This window comes from Palaemon carinicauda, chromosome 31 (assembly GCF_036898095.1).
Source record: "Palaemon carinicauda isolate YSFRI2023 chromosome 31, ASM3689809v2, whole genome shotgun sequence".
NCBI classification, from domain to species: domain Eukaryota; kingdom Metazoa; phylum Arthropoda; class Malacostraca; order Decapoda; family Palaemonidae; genus Palaemon; species Palaemon carinicauda.
This window is the reverse complement of record NC_090755.1, coordinates 74505252-74529022: the sequence shown is the minus strand read 5'-3', so window position 1 is coordinate 74529022 and position 23771 is coordinate 74505252. Positions and strand designations below refer to the sequence as shown.

Below are 23771 nucleotides of genomic sequence, written 5' to 3'. Positions count from 1 at the left end.
AGACCTCCTTTCATCCTTCCAAATGACTTGTGACATAAGAGATGCCATGCAGTTTGCCTTGAAGGTCAGACCCCTCTCTGATGCTCTTCTTAAGGGCTCATATGGAGACCACTTAAGAGAGGCGAGAACTCTCGTGATGTCCCATTCTGAGAACCCGAGTTCTCTCAACACGACAAGACTGCTTGAAGCTCCTTTTGAGTATAGATAATTCCCACAAACAGGAAAGGTACGAGCTCTTCAGTCTGAAGGACGAGCAATAGCATTTCATCATGAAGACTTGAGAGGAGCTCCTCCTCAATAAAGGTACACAAAGAAATTAGCAATAATTGTGGAAACTATGACCATAGAAGTATTCCATTTAGACACCAATCAGCAAAGATGGCCCACTTCCCCTGGTAGCTTTCTACCGAGGATCTTCGCAGATATCAAGAAATCTGTCCCATGCCTTGCAAAAAGCCTTTCACTCAGAGATGTTGGATAATCGCCATCAGTGAAGTGACAGGGATGTTACAGAGTTGTGATACCCATGTAGACGGGGGGGCTGACAGAGGATGTTGAGCCATTGCGTAGTTTTATCGGTACCTCGACGAGAAGTATCATTAGACCTGGAAACCATTTGGAGTGTGATAACTTTAGAGCCACCAGGGTCATCCTGATATTTTGTCCTCCAGTGTTGATTAATAGACATATCAGGCTGAAGGGAGGAAAAGCATAAGCATCCATGTTGTCCAAGGAATGTTAGAAGGGATCCTCTATTGGTGCAGGAATATCTAGGACCAGAGAGAAGAACACTGGAAGCTTCTTGTTCAGCCAGGTGGCAAATAAGTCTATCAATGAGGAACCCTAAAGGGCAAGATGCATTCCTAACACTGGGTGGTAGGAACCCCTCCAATCCTACCACCTGATCCTGACAGCCAAGCATGTTACCTAGGACATTTCTCTTGCCTGGAATGAACCTTGAAGAGAGTTGATCTGCATTTTCAAATGCCCAAGTGTACACCTGATTTGGCAACTTGCCAAGGGACTGAAACAGTTCCTCCTTCCTTGGTGATGTAGGCCACAAAGAAAGTTTATAACATGTTTTTCTTATGCTTAGTGTTAATTTATCACAAAGTTTAAAACTACGAGTTACAAAATTATGCAGCGTGCATCTGACAACAGGTTCCTATTGTTGACTTCAGCAGATGTTATTAAATTTACACTTACATTCCCCATACTTTATAATCTTCTGAGCTATAAGGGCACACCTCGAGTGAGTGCAAATACACCTCCTTAAAAAAAATGAGTATAGTGTCTTCTTCTCCATCATCAATTTCACTTCTGCCACAAGTGTCAAGAGCTTTTGGCGATTACGAAAGGCACCTCAGGAACGTCATTGGAGAGCAAGTGAGGGGAGGGCAACGCAAGAGCCCGTGTTTGCATAAGGCAAGGCAATCTATTAAGCAAGCAAGATCTAATGGCTTGACAGTCATCCTCCCAGTCACAACAGTTGAAATAGGGGATTGCAGAATTTGGTGTCCCCTTCCTACCTCTACCGCTCTTTCTGGCACGGTTGGGTAGGGGGAAAATGTGAGGGACATGTCCCCTCCTTTCCTAAGGGTAGAAGGGGCCGAAGTAGCAAACATAGAAATGGGGGCTGTTGTAAGCTTCTTCAACACAGACTTTAGGAGTTGAATCAGGACGGTTATCAGATCATAGGTTTTTAAGGGGCCTGAGACACTTAGAGGAAATTGTTTGCAGGATCAAGGAGTTGTAACTCTTCTTATTCCATTCCTCCTCAGTGGCTTCAATGTCCTTCTGCAGGAATAGGGCTGGAGACTCCAGCACTGGGGAACAAGTGATTCTTCTTGCCCCTCTTTCCTGATAAAATGGGAAGCAATCATGTCACTTCTCTTCTGGACCCAATTAGACAACTGGTTTGCTAACTGATGAGCAAATTACATCACCGCCTTTGTGCCCGAGAGGACTAAGTCTGTATATTTCTTTTGTCCTGGGATTTGATAAACCCTTAGATGAAACAAAATATACAACTGCCCTTGACCAGTGGTTGATCCAGGATGTCACTTGGAGGTATGCAATGGAAGCAGCTTCCTTGACAGCACAGTCGGAGGCAGAGCATGGCGATGGATCCACTTCTAAAAATGGGCCGGAGGCAGGATCTTGTTTGTACAATTCAAGCATAGAAAATTCTATAGACCAGAAGATCTGATGATTGATCTTACCAATTACCCCTCAAGTAAAAATTGATCACGGAAGGTAAAGGACGGATTTCAATCCTTGAAGGGCACTGAAGCATTGATCAATAGCTATCATTCCGGCCTTAATGGGCTCCATGGAAACCTTCCTGAGGTTGCTGAACTCATGGATAAAGGTGAGGACCTTATTGACATTGGACTCTGTCTTGGGATTCTCCATCTCTGCTGGCACTGGACCCGAGTTAGGTGACACAGGGCTGATAACCTCCTGAGACTCCTCCCCCTCACAAGGCAGGGATTTGACATGAACCACTAAAAGTTCACAGTTCCCTTCGGAGAACAGTACTCAAAGACCAGTGCGAGAACAGAATCAGGGTGGTACTTTGCAGTGGAAGAATTCTGTTTCCTGGGGGTACACACGAGCACACACTTCTATCTAATTTTTCTTCCTCTTGTTTTGTTAAAGTTTTTATAGTTTACATAGGAAATATAACAAATTTGGAAATAATTTGTATTTTTCCTAGCATACAAACCTGGAGCTATTTATAGGGTATTACTTTCAGCAATGCTGAAAACCAGCCAAGACAATTTTAGTGAGGGATAATTACCCCATCCGCTAGTTAGCGGGAGGGGGTTGGGGTAGACTAGCTACCCCGCTCACTCACACCTGTCGGTTGAGTAACCACTTTTGCTTTCTGGCAGGACTTCAAGGGGACATGGTGGCGGACCAATTTGTATAAATAGCTCCAGGTTTGAATGTTAGGAAAAATAAAAATTATTTCCAAATTTGTTATTTGTTCCGACACAGATACAAACCTTCGCTATTTATAGGGTGACTTACTCTTAGGAGGGAGGAAGTTGTACCAACTGGCCTTGGTCATGACCCGGGGTTCCTTCTAATTGATTTTGATCTAATTACTATAAACCCTACCCTCGCTAAAATCAAAGTAGTTACAAGGTAACTGACTGATAGCGGCCTGCAGAAGCTTGTGTGAGAGATTCGTAGCTTGTCTTTACGTAGGAACTCGAGGATTCTAAGACGTAACAAAGTATTCATTCATACTCAGGATGCACAAGGGAAATGATTCTTACCTGCAGAGGGGTGAGGTCAGCTATACTTCGGTCTTGCGGAGCTATTTCCCCAGAGGGGGAGAAGGAGAAAGAAAGAAGTGAGCCAGACATTCTTTTCATTCACCCTAGACTAACCCGGGTAACCTCAGCCCTCAATCCTCTGCTACTTGTCCATCAAGGAGCCTGAGGCATAAGAGCACTTGTTGTGCGGCCACCACAGGACCAATGGAGAAGGTTTCCATGCTCCTGTGGGTTACGTCTTTCAGGTAGTAGGCTGTGAAGGTCGTCTGACGCTTTCACACGCCCGCTTGCAATACCTGTACCAAAGAAAAATTCTTATTGAACGCCAGAGACGTTGCAATGCCTCTGACGTCATGAGCTCTGGGTCGGTTGGACAGAGGAGGATCTGGATATAGAGCGTATTCGATTACTTTCCTTATCCAGGAGGAAATAGTATTCCTCGTGACCCTCCTCTTGACCTTCCCCGTGCTGACAAAAAGTGCTCGTACACGGGGGCGAGCTTTTGCTGTTCTTTTTAAGTAACACCTCAGATTCCTTACTGGACATGGTAACAGTTGGTCTGGATCTTCGGTTACAGAACGAAGACTCTCTATCCGAAATGGGCCGAACCTGGAGTCCGGCACACCCGGATTTTGAGTCAGCAACAAACTTAGGGACGTAGTTGAGGATTACTTCTCCCATCTCCTAGAGTGGGAGACATCAGCAGATAGACCATGATATTCGCTGACTCTCTTGGCCGAAGCCAGAGCGAGCAGGAACACTGTCTTCCACGTGAGGTGGTGATCTGAGGCCTGGCGTAGTGGTTCATAGGGGAAGCCCTTCAGACCTGAGGACCCGAACCACGTTCCAAGGGGGAGGTCTTAGCTCTGCCTGGGGACAAGTAAGCTCGTAACTGCGTATGAGCAAATTAAGTTCCAACGAGGAGGAAATATCGACTCCTTTCAGTCTAAAGGCGAGACTCAAGGCTGAGCGGTAGCCTTTGACTGCCGAGACCGAGAGAAGCATTTCTTCTCGAAGGTATACAAGAAACTCCGCTATAGTTGGAACAGAGGCATCAGGGGAGAGATACCCCTTCCACGACACCAACCACAGAAAACTGACCACTTCGCCTGGTAGACTGCCTCTGTGGATCTCCAGAGGTGTCCAGCCATTCTTTTCGCAACCGGTTGCGAAAAGCCTCTTTGTGTGAAGAGGTGCTGGATAGTCTCCAGGCGTGAAGTCGAAGCGAGGCTACAGCTCTGTGGAAGATGTAGGCATGTGGTTGTTTGAAGAGGTCGTGCTGTGAAGGAAACTCCCTCGGGATCTCCGTGAGGAGATGCAGAAGGTCCGGGAACCATTCTGCGTGATGCTATAGCGGAGCTATGAGGGTCATTTGCAAGTTGTTGCTTGCTCGTACCTGGTTGAGGACTTTTCTCATCAGACAGAATGGGGGAAACGCGTAAGCGTCCAGGTTTATCCACCGTTGTTGAAAAGCATCTTGCCAAAGAGCTTGGGGAGCAGTACAACGGGAGCCTGAAATTCAGGGCCGTTGCGAACAGATCCACAGTCGGGGAACCCCACAAAGTCAGGACTTTGTTGGCTATCAGAGGATTCAAAGACCACTCGGTGCCAACTATCCGAGTCGCTCTGCTCAGCTTGTCTGCTAGCACATTCCGCTTGCCCGGAATGAAGCGAGCTGATAGAGTCACCGAGTTGTCCTCTGCCCATCTGAGTATCTCTACTGCAAGATGGCACAGCTGCTGCGAAAAGGTACCGCCCTGTTTGCTTGGATAAGCTACTACTGTGGTGTTGTCGCTCATCAGCACCACGGAGTGCCCCGCTAGGACCTGGTGGAACTCTTTGAGGGCCAGAAAGGCTGCCCTCATCTCTATGAGATTTATGTGCTGGTACCTTTCTGATTCGGAGATGTAATGGTGCAGCACGTGAGCCCCCCACCCTTCTTTTGATGCATCCGAAAAAAGCATCAATTCCGGGGAAGAGATGAGAAGATCGACCCCTTTGCAGAGGTTCGGCTCCGCCAGCCACCACCTGAGGTCCGACTGTTCCTCTAGCCCTATGCGGACTAGGTGATCCCGGGAATCGGAGTGTTGGTTCCACTGGGATTTTAGTTGCCACTGGAGGGATCTCATCCTGAACAACTGTTGGGGACCAGTAGGGTCAGGGAAGAGAGGTGACCGAGAAGGCGAAGCCAATACTGCGCCGGGAGCTCTTCCCGACTGAGGAAGACCTGTGCTATCTCCCTCAGTCTCTGGATCCTTTCGTCTGATGGAAACGCTTTGTGCCTTAGGGTGTCTAATCGCATGCCTAGGTATACCAGTTCTCGAGAGGGGAGCAGTTGAGACTTCTCGAGGTTTACCACGATCCCCAGATCCTGGCAAAACCTTAGAAGCTCATCTCGGTGGCGAAGAAGGGACGCCTCCGAGTCTGCCAGAATCAGCCAGTCTTCCAAGTATCTTAGGAGACAGATGCCAACTCTGTGAGCCCAAGATGATACTAGGGCGAATACTCTCGTGAATACCTGGGGTGCTGTGGAAAGACCAAAACACAGTACTCGTAACTGGTAATGCTTCCGATTGAACATGAATCTCAGATACTTCCTGGAAGATGGGTGAATTGGGATCTGGAAGTATGCGTCCTTCAGATCTAGAGTGCACATGAAGTCTTGGGGTCTTATCGCTTGTCTGACTGTGTCGGCCGTCTCCATCTTGAAAGGTGTCTGTTCGACAAACCTGTTCAGGGCCGAGAGGTCGATGACTGGTCTCCAGCCTCCAGACGCCTTTTTCACAAGAAAGAGTCGACTGTAGAAGCCTGGGGACCCGTCGAGGACCTCCTGGAGAGCGTCCTTCTCCAACATGGACTGGACTTCTGCCCTGAGGGCAAACTCCAGTGCGGATCCCTTCGCACAGGAGTTCAATGGAATCGGCACTCGAGTCAGTGGAGGGAGAGAGACCGTGAACGGAATACGATACCCTGAACGAATCACCTCAACCGTCCAGGGTTCGGCCCCGTGGTGAAGCCACTTCTGCCAGCGGCTTTGCAGGCATTCCCCCACAGGTGGGCAAATGGGAGGATTGCCTGTCTTACTGGGATTGGCCTCGGCCAGATCCCTTCTTACCCTTTCCTCCACGGAAGGACTTTTTGCTGTGAAAGGCCTGCATTGCACCCTTTTTACCCTGCTGTTTTGGGTCTCTAGCCCTTTTCAGCTGCGGGTTTTGCTGTGCTTTCCGCTGTGGCTGAGAGGGGTAAGGTCTAGCTGTTAAGACCTTTTGGATGAGGGAGTCCTGACTGGACTTCCTCCACCTCTCTGCCACCCGCTCGACATCCTCGGGATGGAACAAAGAATTGCCCTCGAAAGGAGCATTTCTCAGACTCGCTACTTCGACCTGAGGGAGATGTCTATAGAACTTGCCTTGACGGCATCTCTCCTCTTCAGGCGAACTGCCGGCCACCATCACAGCAGACAATATGTTGACTGAACCGTCCCTGGTGCTAACCTTGCCGACAATATACCGGCTAGAACTACAGTATATAACTATACAGTAGCCAGTATGTTTGCAATATAGATCATACTGCAAACAGAAAACTTCAGTATATATTATACAATAGCCTATATTTTTCCAACACTATCTTGGGTATCCTTGTGCGGGCTTCTGCTGGTACCGTTCCTATATTGAAAGAATAGAATTCCTTCAATACTCTGATTAGAAATCAGTCATCCTTACCCCACAGTGTTAAGAATATAAAGGGGCAGTGATTTGTTCACTTCTTTACCCCTAGGAGTTAGAACCCTTTCGTTGGAGTTCCTTTGATAAAGGAATCTCCTTATAGTTAATACTGAAGGGAGGTAACAGCTTTTTTTTTGCAGGGGATACGCAAGTATGTGTCCCCTACTATCCCTTTCTAGCTTACTATCCTAAGCTATTTTAGTTAAAAGATGACTTTTACATATTGCTTATCAGTGAGACAATCAATTGTATACTCATTTGGCTTTCCTTTCTTTACAGGAGGAACCCCAGATGACATGTGTTGCAGTGTTCTGCAATATCAAGAGTAAGTGTTTTTACAGTCATAATACATGCAGGTTTCATGCCCCCTGCAATATTATTTCCGAATCCCTCCATTATTGGAACCCGCAAGTTTGCAATGTATGTCGGACCTTAATGTCCGAGGGTTTCAAGAATCCCAAGTCGATAGAGTCTAGGGATGCAGCTCGTAACAAATTACGCAACTGGGTGAGAGGCTTCCAGAAAATCTCTCCGGGACCATACCTACCTAATGATAGGATGCGTAATCTACTATTTCCGAAAGCAAGTAAGGAAATAGTGGTGCCCCAGGCACGATTCACATCTCTCGACGGCCAGATAGCTTTTGGGACGGAGGGCAAGAAGCCCCCACGGGAAGAAGGGGAGAATGTCGTGTCGGAATTAATTCCGTATGTGCCGGCTCTAGAGCCATTGACATCGACATCTTCACCTCCTACCCTTCTATTAGATGGAATGGACCAATTATGGGCCCAAGTGAAAAATCTAATAGAAAACTTTCGCAAACAAGACGAAAAGCAGGAAGCGAAATGCAAGATAGAGCCCCGTGAAGCTTCACTTGTCGCTCCCCAAGGGTCAGCCAAACGACCCATAGATCAAAACCTTCCGACATGCTCCAAAACCAATCCCTGGAGGTTTGCAAAGCTGATGCCGATTTTAAACGGTAAACTCTACATCTCGAAGAAGATGGGTGCTGTTCCTTTGGACAAACTCCAGTTTTGGCCAAGCTTTGACGCTTTCCCTAATTGTTTCATTCGACTGAAGCATGAACCAATGTCAAGAAAAGGAACGGAATTGGAGGTGGTCATGATTCTCCACCATGATAAGCACAGGCACAGGCTATCCTGTCAAGTAGCTTGAAAAAGGCAGGTTACTCGGTGTCGAAGGTATTCACACTAGGTAACAGACACCCTTCCTTTCTTGCTCCTGCTTCAATTTCATTCCCCTTTACGGGGAAGGCATTTGAATCTGTTGCCAAGGCAGTGGAGGCAGGTAGACATGTCCTGTACTTGAGGAGTGCAAGCCTCTGTCACTAGCCTTTCCCAGACAGGAGAAGGACTGGAAGGAAGTCCACTTAACCTTTTCAGTAGGAAGACTAGATGCGGATGTTGCCAGTCGACAGTTTAACGAGAATCTCCCTAAACTATCCGAGTTTCTCTTGTATAATGAACAAGATACAAAGGAGAGACTTGCAGCCTCCCTATCCCTTCAAAACTACATAGTTGTGTTCAACCCATCAAAGTACCCCAGACATGCTCATGGTCTTAGCCAAAATGCAAATGGCTACCTTAGTAAAAGACCTTTATGCCTTTATGAAGGCTAGGAGTGCATGTAGGGAGTTTGTGTTCGCTGCTGCAACAGTGAAACATGAAACAAGGAAGCTAATATCTTCCAACATCTGGGGTAAAGACCTCTTCCCAGACGAGGTAGTTAGAAAAGTGATTAAGAACCCCACCACGGAGAACATAGGACTTCTCCAAAAGTGGGGCTTCCTTTCAAAGAGAAAGTCTTCCACGGTTGTGGGTCCCCAACCTAAAAGGAAGACGGAAAAGTCTGGAAATATACCTCGGGCTGTTCAACAACATCCCACAGTTGCAGTGACCGCGGTGCCACAGGCAGGTGGTCGAATATATAAACCTACAGATCATTTGAAGCATAGAGATGCTTCTGGCAGGAGGGAGGTTCCTTCAGGATAGCTGGACCTTCAATCCTTGGGTTCAAGGCCTAATCAAGATGGGACTAAGATGGGAGGTAGACATGTCTCCACCATCATTTCCTAAACTCTTCCTACAATCCAAAACCCTCCTGGAGGAGTATACCTTAGAGCTCTAGAGCATACAGGTGGTAAGGAAACTATAGTCCATCGAATTCCAGGGAAGGCTGTTTGGTGTTCACGAGAAGGACTCAAGAAGACTCAGAGTCATTCTGGATTTGTCGCCACTCAACAAGTTCAAATAAAACAGCGAGTTCAGAATGTTAATCCTTCTGAACATAAGGACCGTTTCAAAAAGGGGTGTTCGTAGTCTATTGTCAGACCTGAAAGGTGTCTATTGGCAACTTCCAGTCAGTCACCCCCTCCCCTCCTATCTAGGATTCAAGTTACAGAGGGTAACGTATACCCTAAGAAAGATACTTGTCGGACTAGACAGTCCTAAGTAGCTTCACAGGATTGGCAGACACAGTCACGCAAAACCCAAGCCTAGAAATACTTCAGGCAACAATGTACCTGGACGAGAGGCTGGGGTGGGCAGCACCCGAAGTGGCTGGTCTATGAACATCCAAGGAAATGATCCGGTTCCCGGAACATCGCGGATGCAAGATAAACTTCAAGAAGTATCGATTCTCTCCAGCTCAAAGGCTTCAATAGCTAAAAAACCATTGAATCCTATGGTCACACCAACTCTCCTTTCCCTTGGGAATGTAAAAGGAGATTGCAGGGTCGGTCAAGAGACTGGTAATCAGTCAGATTTCCAAGACGTTAACAGGGAGGAGCTCTGAACTCTCTCCAGTTCGCAATAGTGACAGACCCAGTGCTAGGAGCACAGCTGAAAGATGCGTTAAGAGTCTGGAGAAGATACGCATCAAATGCTCAAAGAGATCTAAAAAGACCGATATCGGTCCTTCCTTAATCGCTTCCCTAACGAAGGACAGAGTTCAAAAGTTCCAAGACCATGTTGGTCCTGTCATGAGTGGTGAAACTCTCTCCACGCAGATCAGACCTCCTACGGCTGATCTGGGACACCGAAGCGATAATGAGACGTCGGAATCGACAATGCTAAAGAACGTCTCATACAGTCTAGGTGACGTTAACCATCCCTTACTTAAAGGGATGGCACCTATCAGCAGTTCATGTACAATCGATCCGCAATGTGACAGTAGATGCTCTACTTGGGCTCAAGCGGACGCAGACCTTTCTCTCCCAGATGGGAACAAGTCCCCGAACTGCAGATCGACCTCTTCATCATGAGCGTCTTCAAGAAACTACCTTGATATGTAGCCCCATACGAGGATCCTCTAGTGGAGATAACAAGACATCATGTCTCTAGTATGGAAGGGATGGACTCAGGAATTCCTGTTCATCCCATCCGATCTCCTGCTGAAGGTCCTCAACATGCTGAGATCCTTCCAAGGAAGAGTAGCTCTGTTGGCTCCCAAGTAGCCCAAGAGCAATCTGTCCTCTTTAGTGAAGGAACTGAAGCTGAGACTGGCCCTAGTTCTGAACCCCGGACTATTTCAGAAGGTTCAGAAGTTAATTGCCTTCGATTTACCACAGAGAACCCGAACCCTTCATTTCATGATTTTCTTGCCCTAGCGGTTAGGAAAAGATTTGGGATCTCGGAAGGCAATATAGAATTCTTAGAAGAATACAAGTCTAAGTCAACTAGAAGACAATATGAGTCTTCTTCGAAAAAGTGGGTTGCTTTTTGTAAAAGCAAAAGGACCGAAAACGGTCTGTCCTTTGTCCACCTTCATAATCAAGGTCTGGCGGCCAACACGATAACTACGTGCAAGTCAGCCTTGACTGGACCTCTTCTATATGCCTTTCAAGTGGATCTGACGAATTAAATCTTTAATAAGGTCCTATATTATGCCTCATCTGTGAACAATGAAGACTGTTCCCTTAAGGATCTAACCCAGAAGGTTATTTTTTTGTTCGCTATAGCCTCCAGGGCTAGAGTTAGCGAAATAGTGGCACTATCTAGAGATGAGGGCCACATTCCGTTCACAGAAGCGGGAGAGCTGAATCTCTTCCCTGATCCAACCTTTCTTGCTAAGAACGAGCTACCCACTACAAGAATCTGCCCTCTGAAGGAAGATGTCTCTCTATGTACAGTAGAGTGTTTAAAGGTTTATCTTCGTAGAACTTCAGACTTCAGGGGAGGACAGCTCTTTAAAGGAGAAACCTCTGGATCAAACTTATCCCTAAAACAACTGAGGGCGAAGCTCACCTACTTTATTCGTAGAGCAGATCCTGACAGTACTCCCGCAGGTCATGATCCGAGAAAAATTGCTTCATCACTGAACTTTTTTCAGTATATAGACTTAGAACGGCTTCGCTCATATATTGGATGGAAATCATCCAGAGTGTTCTACAAACACTATGCTAAGCAGGTCCATGAACTGAAGCATTATGTGGTGGCGGCAGGTAGTGTATTAAAACCTGTCGTCTAATTCTGCGATGAACAGTTAATTGACTGGGACTGTCAATTAAAGGGAGAAGGGGTCATCACTTTCAGTGTGACCTCCTTTTAAATAAGTGTTATCATGGTGACACTAACTCTGTTCAAAATCCCAAGTGTGGAATTATACAGATAGCACTAATGCCGTGTGTACGTAATACAGTGTTGATAGAATGTAACTGGTACAGAAATTACGAAGAGAAATTTTATTATAAACTTTTCTTCAATCTGAGAGTGGCACTCATCATTTCTTTCCTTTCAAGAAAGAAATATAATTTCTGTATATGTTACATGTATAATTCCGTTATCATGCTACATTTGTTTTACTTGTTAATTCATTTAGTCATTTATTAGAAATAAATGTCTACTAGAATGTAATTGCGTTCTAAATCGCCCGACAATTGCATGTTTAAGACACCAGAGTTCTCTGACTTACTGAGGTAAGTATTCTTCATATCATTGTATGCTCGCAAACAATGGATATAAGGGACACTGATACTTATTCAGCAATACAGACGCTCCCCAAGATACGAACATCCGGACATACGAACACAAATTGAAGGAAGTTCAAACATGTTCGTAAACATCCGTAGATTTCATCGCAAGTTTAAATACACACACACACACACACACACACACACACACACTCTCACTCTCACTCTCTCTCTCTCCCCCCCCCCTGTATTTTGATTTTTAATGCAGTTAAATCTTCATATTTCTTTGAAAATTATTAAAAAAATTCTTTATATTCTTATTCGATGTTTCAATTATGGGAATAGTTACGGATCGGAAGAAAACCACTTGATTTGCCTCTCGCCTTCCGCTAGAAGAAATATAACGTCATCAGACTTTTGGCATTTTTTTTTATTTCTTAAGATATTAGAAATATCTTCAAGATGAATATTACATCAGCGCCAATATGTTACAGAAAATCAGTTTCCCTACAGTTATTATTCGGTATCATGCGAAATCGTTTGTAGCTCTTTCTGTGTGTGTGTGTGTGCTCGCTCTGTCAATCGCATACGGGTAGTTAATTCTAAAGCTTCATACAGTATTCAATTTTTCGTTCAATATTAAGCCTTCATATTTCATTAGACATTATTGTGTTTAATTGTGGTTTATTAAAGCATGTTCATATTTTTTTTTAATTTCTTGAGCATTTCAATAATCAACAATTACTTTTGATTTACTTTTGGTTAGGAGATCAGCTGATCTCAAGGTGACGCTGCAGTATTACGATTATGCGCACATATAGTACGAATAACACTGATTTATATAATTTTCTTGATATTCGAAATCTCTTCATAGTGAATATTACAACAGCGCCAATATATTATAGGGTATCACATTTTTCATACAGTTCGTTGATAGACCTTATTATTAGTTATACACGGAATACGCACCACCCCCCCCCCCGCACCCCCCCCCCCTCTCTCTCTCTCTCTCTCTCTCTCTCTCTCTCTCTCTCTCTCTCTCTCTCTCTCTCTCTCTCTCTCTCTCTCCGTATTTTGATTTTTAATGCAGTTAAATCTTCATATTTCTTTGAAAATTATTAAAAAATTCTTGATATCCTTATTCGATGTTTCGATTATGGGAATAGTAACGGATCGGAAGAAAATCACTTGGTTTGCTCTCGCCTTCCGCCAGAAGAAATATAACGTCATCAGACTTTTTTTTTCTTAACTTTACGGTAAGTTGTAGTAATCTCATAACTAATGATACAGACCACTAAAACACTTGATATCGTTACTCGGTGTTTCGATTATGGGAATACTGTAATAAGATTACTCGGCAACATAATGAAAGGAAATCATTCAGTTTGTCAGCGCGCTTCCGCCAAATACATGACGTCACAAGATACGTGACGTATACTCTACAAAGAATGATTCCGTCGGTCAAAATTAAAATAAAACAATTCAGTAAACTAACCCTCTGCATTTTATTTAACAATACCAAAACAACCACGAAGCAGTTAAATGCACAGTACTGTTACATAAAGTAAATACAGTACGGTACAAGTCAGCTGATTTGATCAGCGCGTGAAAAGGTAAACATTACAGTACAGTACATAATGCAAATGGCCGCTTGTTTACGTAAGTTTCTAGCCAAAAAAAAAATGGGTAATGGAACAATAAAATAGCTTTCAGTACATTTATTTAAAAAGGAATTAATGTACAGTACTGTACTAAATGTACAGTACACTATATTTACTACGATTTTACTTCAAGTCATCTGATTCAGAAATGCAGTGTATATGTATAGCCGATTGTTTGTGCAAGTTTCTATTATGTAGTGTGCAGTACAGGATAATAAAACAACATACTGTACTGAACTTTACAGTATTATACAGACTACTGTAATATGATAAAGTAAAATATTTGTAATAACCTATTTTATATGAAATGGGGCTATTTGTTGACTTCTACGGCTGAAAATCGTAGACATCTGAGTTAGGTTACGCTTACTCTAGACCAAAATTTAACACCAACGACGAACAATCCAGCTTACGAACAGACTCTCGGTCCCTATTGTGTTCGTAAGTTGGGGACTGCCTGTATATACAAACTATGAGGACTGTTTGTATATTCAGTGGTATACTTATGTTTGTTCATACAATATATGCTAACCTTGAGGTCCCTTTTCTACTGTCTAGAATGACTCTTCCCTGTAGGGGGGCAGGAAGCACTAACATCATTTATGATTAGTGATGATGACGGATAACGGTAACGTCATTTGTCTCAAATGGTCCAAATGACCATAGAAATGTTGTCCCAAGGTTAAGGCCTGATGAAAATCCACAGATACATGTCAGGACGACATGGGCGAGATGGCCATGTCGTCCTGATGGACCCACCCTTCTTTTCTAAAAGAAAAGATCTTCACAGTATCCCTCCCGAAGTACTGTATCTGTAGCACCCATGCTCAATGCTACAAGGAATGTCCGCCATTTTGGATATGGCGCTGTTGTGATACTCAATAGTAGTATGGGAACTAGGGTAACCTTGATACGGCTCCCTTTCTAATTCTTCCACTTTCCACCTCGAAGCGTAAACGCTATTAGGGGTGCAGATTGCTATATGGTGTGTCAAGAATACGTCCTCTGATATTATGCGATATCCTTGAGAGAAAATTTAAGGATATTCGCGCCAGGAGTTAGAATTCTGGATACCTAAAGGTAAAATTCTCTGGGAATATCACTGTAGTACACATATCCCTTAGGAAGCTACTTATAGGAACTTCCATCAGGACGACATGGCCATCTCACCCAAAAATAGATTTTTCGCTTCACTCAAAATCCGTTTATTACAATTTACCAAAAGTAAAAACTCAAGAAATTACAAAATATAATAAACAGAGGAGCAAGACTGATAAAAGGTGTCCCACCTAGAGAAAGCATCCCCCTATACTACTGTAATTGATTTACACTGGCTGCCAATTGAAGCGAGAACTGAATTAAAATATGTACAATAACCAGCCAAGTTATCAGAACCGGTCGTCCAAAATTCTTAGAAGAACTGCTACATATAGCGCAGCCAACAAATCGTGTCGACATGAGAATAGTTACAGATGGTTTCAAACTATTGGAACCTAGATATATGTCTACTGTAGGCTCCAGAGCCTTTAATATGCGGCCCGCGAGACTATACACTAAGCTCCCACGAGACGTCCAAATGATTGAAGCCATTAAGGCTTTCAAGAGGAAACTAAAGACTTTCTTATTAAATGAGACATATGACAGTGACGATTCAACAGTAAATGAGCAATACGTGATATGAAACTTTAAATACTCTGAACGAACAAGATATAACTACAGTGGAGGTCCTGTAGAGAGTGGGGTTTCCCTGCTGTATGGGACCAGAAAAGCAGCGAAAAGCAGCCGTCAAAGTAAGTGAAGTAAGTAAGTATTCATGTAATACCCAAAATTTGAGCCAAGCCTTAGCCACATGTTTGCTGGTGGAATCCCTTCCAAACACAAACACTGAGAAAAGGGAAAAAGTAAAGATTAAGCAGCCAACATGCAAGGCTGCTGAGAAGTATGTCCATACTGTACTGCGGCTGTCTTTGCCTCAAAAAGTTTAAAAGGTCATTCCAGCTTTATTGAAGTCATACTCATATTAACAGACGATAGTTTTTAATCGTGAAGAAATTCTCGTAACAAGACAGATGGAAATTTTCCATTTATTTTCAGTGAATGAATATTAATAATTGACAATTTCATTCAATTCTGATATTCAAGAATTTTTTAATGTTTAGTCATGAAAACTAAATTTAACATACCCTAAAATACAGATGATGAAACCAGATAACCATGCAACCATTGAAGGAGAAGTTTTAGTAGCCGTATCTATTTCTGCATGGCAATGAGGACATATCATGTGTGTCGACTGAGAACCTAAGGGAACAACCGTAGTCACAATAGCCGTTGGTGCAGCTGCAGGTAGAAAGGAAAAATCAGTGATTGCCTCAAAAAATTAATAAATAAAAATCATATTTATATACTTGCTATTTTTCAAAGAAAATCAGCATTTATCACCAGTTTCTAAAGAATTGATGGTTTATGCACTAAAGTAATATTTCATTAGTATTTATATATTCTTTACAAGACTAAAAAGTGAGATAATGGTTAATATGTTTTTGTGAAATTATGTGCAATTAATCTGTAAAAACCTTACTAAAGGTGCACTCTAATTTTAGCAGGCATATTCTGAAAACAATCATATAAGGTTTATTTTTCTTTCCCTAATCTTCACAGTCATTCCACAGTTGTACTAGTTACAGTATTTTGAAATTTTTAGCCTACTATGCTAGCATTCAAATATTGCTGTAATAGAGAAGATAGTTAAAGGTTTAAATGTTACATAAATCATTAAAATACAAACTAATACTAAAAAGCAGTATTGACAAGATGATGATGTTAAGTTACGAAAATAAAAAATTTTGGTTAAAAAGTACATACTCAATATAACCTGTAAACAACTTTTAGTGAGTTTAAAAAAATCTTCATAGTCTATTTTCTTTTTTAAAAAGAAAAAAATAAGGGTAAAAAATCATGGAAATGATACATTAAAAGTATTATCATTACAGGGTAGGCAAATAATGATTGACTAAGATAATTACAGCCAACACATGACCCTTCCACTCAGTAATTTAGCGGAAGTGAAGTTTTCCCTTTCAACACGAGTATTGGGTACTCTTGAGAACTTACTAAAACCAAAGGGCTACTGTATACTTCTAATTTGGGTAACAGAACTGGACATTTACTTTTGGAGACAGTGATAAAAATCAATCTGAAAGAGCTCTGATAGGGCATAGGAAAATGTTTTTGCTATAATTATCATTATTACTAGCAAACCTATACGTAACCCAATTGAAAAAGTAGAATGCTACTCTCACCAAAGGGCTCCACCAGGGAAAGAACCCCAGTGAGGAAATGAAGTCGAGATATAACTAATAAAAATAGATAACCTATTAAGATCATTAATAATGAATGGATGTGATATATACATACATATACCAAGGCACTTTCCCCAATTTTGGGGGGTAGCTGACATCAAACAAATGAAACAAAAAAGGGGACCTCTCTTCTCTATGTTCCTCTCAACCTGACAAGGGACTCAACCGAGTTCGACTGGTACTGCTAGGGTGCCACAGCCCACCCTTCCCCGTTATCCAACACAGATGAAGCTTCATAACGCTGAATCCCTTACTGCTGCTACCTCCGCGGTCATCTGAAGCACCGGAGGAAGCAGCAGGGCCTACCGGAACTGCGTCACAATTGCTCGCCTTTCATTCCTATTTCTAGCACGCTCTCTTGCCTCTCTCACATCTATCCTCCTATCACCCAGAGCTTTCTTCACTACATCCATCTACCCATACTTTGGCCTTCCTCTTGTACTTCTTCCATCAACTCTTGCATTTATCACCTTCTTTAGCAGACAGCCATTTTCCATTCTCTCAACATGGCTAAACCACCTCAACACATTCATATCCACTCTAGCTGCTAACTCATTTCTTACACCCGTTCTCACCCTCACCACTTTGTTCCTAACCCTATCTACTAGAGATACACCAGCCATACTCCTTAGACACTTCATCTCAAACACATTCAATTTCTGTCTCTCAGTCACTTTCATTCACCAAAACTCCGATCCATACATCACAGTTGGTACAATCACTTTCTCATATAGAACTCTCCTTACATTCATGCCCAACCCTCTATTTTTTACTACTCCCTTAACTGCCCCCAACACTTTGCACATACATTCACTCTCTGATGTACATCTGCTTCCACTCCACCATTTGCTGCAACAACAGACCCCAGGTACTTGAACTGATCAACCTCCTCAAGTAACTCTCCATTCAACATGACATTCAACCTTGCATGTGAACTATGAAAAGTGACTTACATCAACCTGTTCAACAGGAAGGCATTTGCAACAAATTTCAACTTCTGAAGTTCCACAGATTAAACTACCAGATTAGGAATATCATTCCACAGTCTGGTAACCGTTGTAATACAACTTCAAGAACACTAAGAACTAACTTTTCAGTAATTACCAAGAATCTTATCAAGTCAATTTTGTATGCGAATGAAGAAACATCAGTTGTGCTCTCAATAATAAATTTGAAAGAAAGAATCACAACTAGAATTTTAAAAAAGTTAGAGATATCACTGAAAAGATCTGGATGTTCAGGAGGCACTGTCCTTGACCTACTTATGATTATACTTTTGAGTTTTGTTAGGATTCAACTTTATCCCATAATCTGCAAAATACGCTAATTTTCACTAGATCTCTGTTGAGGGATTCAGCAACCACAGGTCTATTTTCAGGGTATGGAATTGCAAGAGTGAGTGAGATCATCTGCATATGCTATGGAAAGACTCTGCTATACCCATCTACTTAAAAAACCAATAGCCTCATGATTAACACTGTCAAAGGCAGCTTTAAGATCAAGGCTACATCATACAAATTTTCTGATCCAATCAAGGGATTTCTGTAAAGACTAGAAATTGTAAGGGCATCGCATACTCTAAGTCCATTGCAAAAGCCAAAATAGGGAATATATGATTACCTTCAGCATATTTACAATAATTCCTCACCATATCGCGGTGTAACACTAAATTTTTAAATGGGTACTGTACTAACAAATTATATTTTTCCATCATTTAACTTGATAAAATGATCTCATAGATGTCCTTTAATTTCAGGTTTGTGCAAAACCCTACACTCAGTAGAAAACTTGGTGGTAACTTCCAATAAACTTGCAACTGGTTTAAAGTCTGTCTTGGCCATTAGAGTAAATAACACAAAACCAGAAATGGTAGGAGACCTTTTTGATAGTCTGTCTTGGCCATTAGAGACAGTAAATAACACCAAACCAAAATGGTAGGAGACCTTTTTGATAGGAATTGTTCTTGAGGTGAGAATGATCGGCAGAACTTTTTTAAAGTGCCTCTGAACTACAGTAAACTGCCAAACTGAAGACATTTCTCAGATGTCCTTTTTTCAGGAATTGCCCAAGGGAGGCAATAATCATACAGTACATTAATGCACAAGTTTAAATTATTACAATCCAGGCCAGTGTTTTTGCTTTTTATAACAGTTTGGTGGAATTGATTTATGGCGCTTGTTTGCACTTCCCTGAGCCTGATTATGTGGTGCCTTCTTCAGGCTCCATTTTTCTAAAGCATTTGTGATTTCAGAGGGAAAGGGAGTTACTGTGCAGCGGAACAAATAATGATTTCAGTTTTAAAGTGGTGGGCATACATATTGAAAGTAATTTATCTTGTTTCTACATTCTAACTGTATTTTCAACCTTTATATTTATTCACGGTTTGTCCAAGAGGTTTTTAAAGTAATAATGCCCTAAAGAAAAATCTCACCTGAAGCACGTACAGTATAGCTTGTTTGTTCCCTTGCCCAGAACCAAAACAAGAGGTGGTGCCCAGAGATTAAATAGCCAAAAATCCATAAATCCAAACCAAAAACAAGATGGCAGAACTTCCTTCTCTCACTAATATATGGGTCAAGAAAAACTAGACGTACAGGAAAGAAAATAAAAATACAGTACTAGTAAGTAAAGAAAAAGAACAAAACAATGTAGTTCAGCATACTGAACATTACTGTTTTCAAGAAGAAGGCCAACAGAAATTACAAGGTCATGTGAAACACAACACTAGCAGCACAGATGATGTAAACGGGACCACACAGATGATGTAAACGGGACCAAAGAGTTAGTTCATTAAACAATAATTAAGACTAAATATAAGAGCAATATACCAAGCAAGGAAAGTTATGGGCTCAAGATGAGACTTACAAAATGTAGTAACTACAGTAGAGAAGCCCTAATCAGTTCAGACTTGACAAACAGTACTTTAAGAACGTGAAACAAATATCACTGGGAAAGGCAAAAAGGAGGATAAAAAGTTGAGGTACCCTAGAGGATGAAGCTTCCCTTTCACAATTCATGGCTCGGAGGTTCAAACCCAGCTCTCAACCCGGAAGTTTTCAGTAGTGTTCACAACCTCCTCATCCCTGTTAGCTAGAAGGGGTCTGCTGAGCGATCTGCAGCCAATGCCTGACCTTCCCTAGTCCTAATTTTGTTGGAGATGAGGCTAGGGTGCTAAGCATATAACTACTGTAAAGGACTGGTCTGTAGGATATTTCTGTCCATTGACTGACACTCAAAAGTGATAAAAAATGATAAAAATAGTATGCAAGATGTCAGCAACAGGAGGGTAACATAAATGGGATGGGAGCAGATAATGTAAAACCAACAACAAACTATTTAGGGTTTAAACCAGTACTAGAGAGGAATTTTAATGCAAGGTGTACAGCATGAAGCTGGAAAATTAAGCCTTGTGAAGCTGTCAATACCTTGAAGATATTAACTGACAACAGAAAGTTCTTTGTAGTAAAAATACAATGATTACACTTCAGTAATATATAGAGGAAAACATAAGCCAACAAATTTTCTTGGAGGTCATACTGAAAGAAGTTTTATTCAGAATTATAATGAATAAATGACTGCTGATGCTGATGGGATTATGATTAATTACAATTAATTGATGATTAAAATTTAAAATTTCATATACCACTTAAAAATGAGTAAGAAGACCAGCTTCTATTATGAACTTAAAAATGCCTAAGGCATCATATAAAATGTCACCTCCAAGAATTTTGTTCAGGATGTACCAGCAATCCTCAGTTCAAGCTTTAGAGAGGAATCGTTCTCTGATAGCCCCAAAACTGGGATATTCAACAAGTAAATGTCCAAGAGTTAGGGGAACCAAACAGTCAATACAAAAGGGATGGGACCTGCCATTCATAAAGAACTCGTGTTAAGCATGTGTGTTGTGTTAAAAATTTAAAGTAGAGTCCAGTACTGTAATATTTCAAATGCTTCTCTGAAACTAGAAGTTAAAGATAATATGACTGCAGCTTGAAAACTTCAAGCGACAATTTTGATTTAGGATGAACTAACAAGCAAAAAGCGGCAACAAAAATGACAACCGAAAACAAGAACAAATTTTCTCAAATTAACAAAAAATAAAAATAGCATGGAGGGCTACAATTCAGGCCACAAAACTTACTGGTTTTCAAGGATGTAAGATCTATACAGAGAACACTGGGAAAACCATAGCAATATAGAGGGATAGCAAGTGTATTCAAATCACCGAGATTTGAATTAAATTTGCCGTTCAAAGACAGTAACCTTTTCACTTGGATTGATCTGATGTAAAGAACATGTTAACAGCAAACTAGGAACATGAGAAAACAGCTATCAAAAATTATGAGAACCAAAGTCAACTATTTTATATATTACTGCCATTAAAGGCTGATCTGACCTCTCTTTAGGGCATCCCTCACTATCTTCCAAGTGCCTGTCACCAAATTCCATTGAGCACCAAGTTAGAAATCTTTGGTAAAATGATAGTTTGCATTATGCACAACTAAAAACATTAACAGTTGAAAATAAAATGTTATAATTTAATTTTAATAGTTGTTTGTTAGGGGAAGATTGAGCACAAAATTTACTGATACAAACAAAGCTTACACTACAGTCCTATTCCATGTGTTCCTCAACCATACAACTAACCTCAAACGAGGAATTCTTTTTGCAACATTCAACTTATAAATTATTTGAAAAATATATCATTATAAGGCAATAAATTATACTCTACCTTTAACCTTTACTTTTTCCCTGCAATACAAAGAAGCTATAAATTACAATATAGGCAAATAAAACTAAAGAATTTGTTTAAAATGATGAATTAAAATTCTACAGATACTAATGGGGTGTAGTAAATGCATATTTAGAACCTTCCTACAACACTAAAAGTAACTATATGGGGCAGTGCAAAATGTTTATAGAAAATACAACAATATTTATAGTTTTCACTTCAATGTAATGCCCTAAATGAACATATAGAAAAATAATTACATTCAAAGAAGCATTATCAAGTTACAAAATTATCACAATACAGATCATCAACTACAGTACATAACTGCATGCTTACTGAAGTACAATAACAGGGTAGATTGAGCAAGCACATCAATACAATACATTGTTACATCTATAATGGCATAACTGTGCGTTACGTAATCCAAATGATAATCCAATCAATCAAGCAGATACATCAGATTCATCATTACCATACTCTTTGTAACTGAAGGAAGGGAATCCTGTGCACTGCATAAAAATAGGATAAGAGCAAAAACCACATGAATCATAATAAACAAGTCATAAATTCATGGTGCTATACACTTCTGGTAAACTACAATAAATCAGGATGCAAACATTCAAGCTAGCAAACTTGGTATCACAATGTATAAGTGCATTTCGCAAATATTCTGAAAGCCCTAGTTGACTTCTCATTCCAAAGATAGCACTAGTTCTTCAAAGTGCAACAAAATAGCACTAGTTCTTCAAAGTGCAACAAAATATGGCTGCTTTTCAATTTGCCTTCAACTTAGATTAAATTATATAATGGAATAGATACTTCTTAAAGAGAGTAGAACAAAAAAAGTGTAAGCAATGGGGGTTTTTAACTGTGGATGTTCACTCCAAACGTAGTATACACAACATACTAACTTAATAGGGAAGGATTTTACCTACAAATATTCCACAGAAATTCCTAAAACGTGTATAAAAGCCTAGGAAAGTTTTTCATGATGAAAAAACTTTTAATCATGTCTACAGTTTCCACCTCACACTAGGCATTTAAGTCCCAGTGTCAAAATTATTAACTTTAAAGCAACACTAACAAAACTTCCCACAAAAGAATGTGTTACTAATGTGCTGTTCACTTCAGCATATGTAAAATTAACCATTCAAGAGATAGAGAAAAAGTGTGTGTTTTGTTTAAGTTAGCTGATACCTCAATATCAGAAATCAATGGAAAATAACAAATTTCAACTACAAAGAATGCAGGATATATGTTATATACATTTAAAATAACTTGACATGAGTTTGGGATACTTAGACAACTAATTTAGAGGGTATATATTTCCTAAAGTAATGCTGCTTTCATTCAACTAGAACCAAGAATCCAAATAAGAGCATGTCTTTACTTTTTTCTTTATATTTATTTATTAACTAATAATGAGCTGCCAACTAGTTAGTTCACTTCATGTTAGACTAGAACCCAGACTAGGTTCATGGTAATTTCAGGCCACGTTTCAATTTTGTTGTACTTTGTGTAAACATGACAATTCTTTCACAATACAAATGTCTGCCATCTCCAGAGGAGCTTACTCCACTGACAATGAACAAAGAAGTTTAAGGTGTGGATAATATTCTCCTGGACTACTATCAGCCTCCGAGAAATTGTGTCACTAATTCCAGCCAGGCAAGTTCTCTCACTGACCACACAGTCAAATTTTAATAGACAACACAACATACAGGTTTTTGCAGAAGCAGTGTTGATGTTGGAGAAAGATAAAAACTATAATTTCAAAGAGGAAACTCGGGGCTGTTACTTATTAGCAACTACTTTACAACTTAAGTACATAAAATAGTGGCTGGGACTCACTAAGATTTATGAACTGGAATTAGAAATTTGTAGCACATGGCCCAGTGTTGTGGATGGAAAGGTTATTAAGTGCCCAGGTCCTACTAGAGGAAAATTCTGCAGTTGCACTGACAAGTAAAAGCAGGAATACATGTAAAATAGTAGGCTTAAAAGGAGGTGTACCTAGAGGACGAAGGGATACTGCAAAGACCCTAAAATTAATGCTTACAGTGCAACCCATAAAGTG

General features: G+C 41.1%; 1 pseudogene; it reads right to left on the bottom strand.

Annotated features, from left to right (window-relative positions):
• LOC137624544 (lipopolysaccharide-induced tumor necrosis factor-alpha factor homolog) overlaps window positions 1-23771 on the bottom strand; it is a 44228-nt pseudogene that overhangs the window by 5755 nt on the left and 14702 nt on the right.